Source organism: Canis lupus, chromosome 1, assembly GCF_048164855.1.
Source record: "Canis lupus baileyi chromosome 1, mCanLup2.hap1, whole genome shotgun sequence".
NCBI classification, from domain to species: Eukaryota; Metazoa; Chordata; class Mammalia; order Carnivora; family Canidae; genus Canis; species Canis lupus.
In genome coordinates, this window is record NC_132838.1 from 37318227 (window position 1) to 37324564 (window position 6338).

The 6338-nt window shown below is 37.9% G+C and overlaps 1 pseudogene; it reads left to right on the plus strand.

The window, feature by feature from the left end:
* The first annotated feature begins 4210 nt into the window (after positions 1-4210).
* Positions 4211-6120, plus strand: LOC140615209 (aurora kinase A-like; annotated as a pseudogene).
* Positions 6121-6338: the final 218 nt, after the last annotated feature.

Consider the following 6338-nt stretch of genomic DNA (forward strand, 5'->3'; position numbering starts at 1 on the left):
ACTGTGAGCTCTGAATTATTAAAACTTAGGTCTCTAATTGACATATTAATTGATTAATCAGAGTAAAATTATTTTACGATTATTCCCTGAAGTATGTATTGATTGTATTTGGTTATCAGAATTGCAAACTTAAGTAGATGGGAATTAGAAAAAGGACATAGAGTCTCCTCCAATTTTCACCCAGATAACTCTTAATCCCTTTATTCCCACCGATTGCAACTTCTCAAAAATTATTGTTTCCTTCATATCTTAGAAGACCATTCATGAAAGTCAAAGTTTCTCATTTGCCATGCACTTGAATTAACTGTTAGAGAAACATGCATATTTGCTAAACTGTTATTTTTTTTGTTATTGCCCTTACTTTGTGGTTAACATAAAGGTTCTGATACCCTACATGTATCTTCCCCCCCTCACGCTTCTAATTCCCAAGAGAATGAGAGCTAAGTGTTACCTTTATATACAACAACTGCTGTCCTTGATACCGACTTTGGCCTAGGTTCTTTAAGCATCTTTTACTCTTCTTTGCTTAGTGTGTATTCTTCTTGTTATAAGAGCATGTAGTTAGAAAATTTCTAACAGATTCCAGTGTCTTATGGACAAACCCTTGTCCCAATTAATTCCTGATATATATAAAGGCCCTAAATTTATACAGCAATTGCAAAGTCCTTGATGAATCATCTTTCCATTTTTGAATGGAGGATCTATTCAGCCTGGATGTTGCCCTTACAGGTGTAGTCATGACCACCATGACAGCCTCCATTAGAGTCACTGGGAGTTGATCACACTGTGCATCCTCTGTAGCTATCCTCAAAGAGCTCCTGGAGACAATTCACCTATCTCAACACAAGAGTGGCATCTGAAGCTCTTGCAGTAAGAGCTTAAGAAACACATCAGAAAGATGTCCAAACTGTTCATTATTTAACCACTTCTATGTACCCTAAGATTTACCTCAAAGTGTGCCAACGGTTGGCCCACATCACATCACCTTTGGAGCTGCAGTGCTCTTCTGGGTTGTAGGTGAGTTCAGCTATTCACTGTATCTGAACTGCAACCTCAGAGCTAGTGTCTTTTCTTCCCAGGTATGGTAAAGTTGAATGTTCCACCCCCAAAGATCTCCCACTCTCTTCTTGGGAGGTTGATATGAGGTCTTACTTACCCTCCAGTCTCCACATATCAGGCACTAAAAGGCCCTTGATATTATTACCTAAGACTTTCAGAGAGCAGTAATAGCACAAAGCATATCTCAATTTAAGTTGAAATCTAAACAACCTGCTAAAGGCACACACCTAGGAAGCCCTGTACTCAGTAGTTCCAAGACCATTGGAAGGGGAGACCTCTTAAATTCAATCCATTCAAGGAGAGATAGAGAAGTTCAATTTAAGCTGCAAGTTTCTATCCTAGAAATCTTTTTGATAATTCACATTTTCTGAAGACCTGGTCAGCTATTCTAGCAAATAAGTAAAAAGGCTTTCTTGAAATATGGAAATTCCTAGTCTGGGAAACAGGAAGCCAAATTTCAATTTCTGTTTGTTTGTTTTTTCTCTCCCAATACTACATAATTACAATTAGTCAAACTACTCACCTTCAAGTGATTATTCAAGACTTTTGCTTCTCTGCAAAGAAATTACATTTTGAATGGAAAAACAAGGTAATATACAACAGAAGGCAAAAATTGTATACCAATGCAGGGATCTTGGAAATAATCCACAAGCTATGTGGAGCTTATGGAGATACTTTGGAAGATGTCAGAAATTTTTTTTTAATTGAAAGTTAAGAGCTGTCTTATTGACAAAGATTACAAAGCAAACAACTATTGTGCCAACAACTCAAAAATTCAGAAGTCTGAATTGACATCATGTCATTGCCAGGGGAAGAGAGTTCCTAATTTTAAAGACTTTCACTACAAGGGCTGAGTTTACTAGTTATTTCACCAGCCAATTAAAGAAAACTAGCAATTAGAAAGTGATTATAAAATCAATGTAACAGATTGTAAGATAGGGAACAGAGGGGAAAAATGGAGTGATTTTACATTTACATGATTACTCATAAAGAATTGCTACAATCAGTAGAATGTGAAAAATATTTTTTCTTTTACTTATTGCATAAACTTGGTTTTAAAAAACCTGCCACTTTTATTTTTTATAGATTTTCACATGCTACTATTAAATGAAATCCATCTCTTTTTAATTGTTTCCAGACTTTATCATTTCAGTCTCATTAATTCTATGTTATAGCATCAACAGTTTTTATAATACCAAATATATGCCCAGAAATGAGCACACAAAAGCAAGCCAACAGAAATGCAGCAATTTGGGGGTTTTTGTCTATCTCATCTCTGCTGCAGGTGAATATTTTTTTCTGACTTATTCCCAGGGTACCCCTAATTGTCTTTTCCCAATATAATCTTGGCTTTAACAGTTTCATAGACCAAGGGAAATTATAGGTAGTTGGGTCAGACAACCTGCATTCACATTCTAGCTCTGGTTCTGAGAGTCAGTTTAGATAAATCATGTAATATTCAGAGGCCCAGCATCCTCATATGTTATGAGTAGATAATAATGTCTTTTAATGGTAGACTGTGAAGGACAGGTGGAAACAGATTGTTTCCCCAGACAAATTTACCTTGTTTTTTTCTTTTTAACTAGTCTCTACTTGGCTTGGTCTCTCTTTCTTTTTAGATAAATACTATTATTTATGAGGGGAAGGGCATACATACTTTTTATGTAAATAAAAATGCTCTAGCTATTACATTACCCAGAGTTGTCAGCAACCCCTTTCTCAAATTCTTTGTCTCCAGCTCTCTCTATCTCTCTACCCATTTACTCTATTCTTCATTTGGACAAAGAATAAGTATATATTCTTACCTGGATCACCTAATTCTAAATTGCTTATGCATATTCTATATGAGTGCATGGAAATATTTTTCTTAAGGCCTGAACTGCTTTGAAAATAGCTGTTATTCCTTAATGATGTGAGGTCTTTCAACAGTGAGATAATATATGCAAAATATTCAGGAGACCATGTCACAAGATAGAAACTCAGGAGAAACTTATTTAAGGTCCCTTCTCAGTGTTCTCATCTTTACTCTACCACAGTAGTTATTACTCCATAACATATTTTCTGGCTTATACTGCCTCTAATAGATTGTGAGTTCTTTTTAGGGCACAGTCTTTGTATTTAAAGAATCCAGCATGTAGCCTAGCTCATGATAAGTCTTCAAGACAGATTTGTTGAATGAATAGAATAGTTTGCCAATATTTTAATATTTCTTTACTAGTAAAAAATCTAATGATAAATGGAATATAATTTTTACAATAAATAATATTGCTTCTGCCTCTCATGAGATTTTTTAAAAATCTAAGATTTGGAACATTTAGCTGTTTAAATGAAACTGATGAATAAATGGTAAAATTAGGCCTTCATTCTGGGTCTAAAATGATTTGCATATATAAAGTAAAGAAGTGGTCATCTGGCAATGCCCAGCCTTAAAGATAGCTCATTTATTGTCATTTTAGTCAAGTTCAAAGTCCTAAGACCAAAGACTCTCTGGCTTCTTCTGCAGAGGTCCCTGCTCATAAAAGAGAACATGTATTTGAGCCATTCTCTGTGACACCAGGGAGTGAAGACAGGACAGGGGAGTTGGTAGTTACCAAGTGAACTAGTCCAGAGAACTCGGGTAGAAAATTAGGTTAGAGAATCCCTAGTGACCTAAAGTAAAGTAGGCAGAGTTAGGAGACCTAACCCTTTGGCAGGGAAGCAGAGCCTCTGCTCTGCTTTCTCATCCAGGTGCATGACCTTCAACAGGTAGAATTTCTGTCTAGGAAATCACACTTGGACAGAATGCATCAAATCTTATGACATTGGAACTGATCGTTAGCTAGTAATAGTGCCTGCTGCCAAATAAATTAACAAACAGGTTGATTTGGTGCTCCCTTCCGTGCTTACAATGCCCTGTAATGTATTAAGATTCATTTAAATAAAACTTATTTTAGATAAGTTGAAGTACTGTACAAAGAGGCTATTTCTGTAGAAACTGGCAGACGGCCAATTGTGCTATGCTTTACAGATTTGTTTCCTTGCCTACAATTCATTTTGTTCAATGACAATTCTTGATGAACCAGCTTGATAACCACTTCCTGACTGTGGGGGAAACACTCTCTGTAATGAAAACAACATTTTCTTTCCTTCTGACTTTATTTATTGCAAATACAGTATTGTTGCAACAGAAAAAAATCCAAGTTACATTTGTGGTAAGTCAGTATTTGGGTTTTTAAGTCATGATGTGTGTCTTGTGGGTGACCTGAAGAACCAACTATTGAGAGGTATAGGGGAAGTAATTAGTCATTTCAATGGAAGAAGGAGTGAGTTGAGAAATATCTCAGAGGACATACCATACCTATCTTGCTTTGTGAAAAAAGTTGCATTAAATTCATTGGCAGGGCTTGGGTCGGAGGCAGCTGACGGGCATCATGGACAAATCTAAAGAAAACTGCATTGCAGGGCCTGTTAAGACTACAATTGCACTTGGTGATGGTCCAAAACGTGTTCTGGTGACTCAGCAAGTTCCTTCACAGAATCCGTCATCTGCAAATAGTGGCCAGGCCCAGTGGGCCTTTTGTCCTTCAAATTCTTCCCAGAGAGTTCCTCCACAAACCCAAAAGCTCATCTCCAGCCATAAACCGTCTCAGAATCTGAAGCAGAAGCAATTGCAGGCAACTGGTGTCCCTCGTCCTGTCTCTAGGTCACTGACTAATACCCAAAAGAATGAGCAACCCTCGTCATCAGCTCCTGGAAATAATTCTGAAAAGGAACTGGCAACAAAACAGAAAAAATGAAGAATCAATAAAAAGGCAATGGGCTTTGGAAGATTTTGAAATTGGTCGTCCACTGGGTAAAGGAAAGTTTGGTAATGTTTACTTGGCAAGGGAAAAACAAAGCAAGTTTATCTTGGCTATTAAAGTATTACTTAAAGCTCAACTGGAGAAAGCAGGAGTTGAGCATCAGCTGAGAAGAGAAGTAGAAATACAGTCCCACCTTAGGCATCCAAATATTCTTTGGCTGTATGGTTATTTCCATGATGCTACCAGAGTTTACCTAATTCTAGAATATGCATCTCTTGGAGCTGTCTACAGAGAACTTCAGAAACTGTCAAAGTTTGATGAGCAGAGAACTGCTATTATATCACAGAGTTGTCAGATGCCCTGTCTTACTGTTGTCACTCAAAGAGAGTCATTCACAGAGACATTAAGCCAGAGAACCTATTCCTTGGATCAGCTGGAGAGCTTAAGATTGCAGATTTTGGGTGATCAGTACATGCTCCATCCTCCAGGAGAACCATCCTGTATGGCACCCTGGATTATTGGCCCCCAGAGATGATTGAAGGCCAAATGCATGATGAGAAGGTGGATCTCTGGAGCCTTGGGGTTCTTTGTTATGAATTTCTAGTTGGGAAGCCTCCTTTTGAGGCAAGCATATACCAAGAGACCTACAAATGAATATCACGGGTTGAATTCACATTCCCTGACTTCCTGCCAGAGGGAGCCAGGGATCTCATTTCAAGACTATTGAAACATAATCCCAGCCAAAGGCCAACTCTCAGAGATGTACTTGAACACCCATGGATCACGGCTAACTCCTCAAAACCGTCAAGTAGCCAAAAAAGCAAAGACTCAACTAGCAAACAGTCTTAAGGATTGTGCAGGGGGAGAAATCTGAGAGGCAGGCCTGCCCATGACAGAGGGCATTACAGACAAAGGCCTACTGCGCAGGTAGCACCTCAGCCTCCCCACTCGAGTCTACTTAAGTGAACAGTATGCTCTGGAGTGAAAGTATCCACAGGAATTGTGGGAGTGTCACTAGTTTCACAATTTGGAGGTGAGGTTCACCTGGACCTCCCCACAGCCTGTTTCGAGTCAGGCCTCCTTGTGGAGGACCCACTCTGGGTCTTACTGCAGGGAGAGTGGCTACCTCCCCGTGACTCCATCAGTGAAAGAGGCGTGCAATAACCTTCCAAGTACCTACATGTGTGTGTAACTTATTGGGTGGCCAAATCTGGTAAAGCTGTCAGGATGAACATGTGATTCTTTCTTTTAAATGTTAAAATAAAGATTTTTATAAAGACTTCTAAAAATAAATAAATAAATAAATAAATAAATAAATAAATAAATAAATAAATTCATTGGCAGGAAAGGTTATCAAATATAAAACTAAACTTTTAAATGTTAATGGAGAGATGAAGTAACATATTTACGAATGTTCATAAGAGCAAAGGTAGTATATTTTACCAACAAACATGTATTAAGCATCTGCTGTGTGCTAAGCATTTTAGTCCCTGTGAA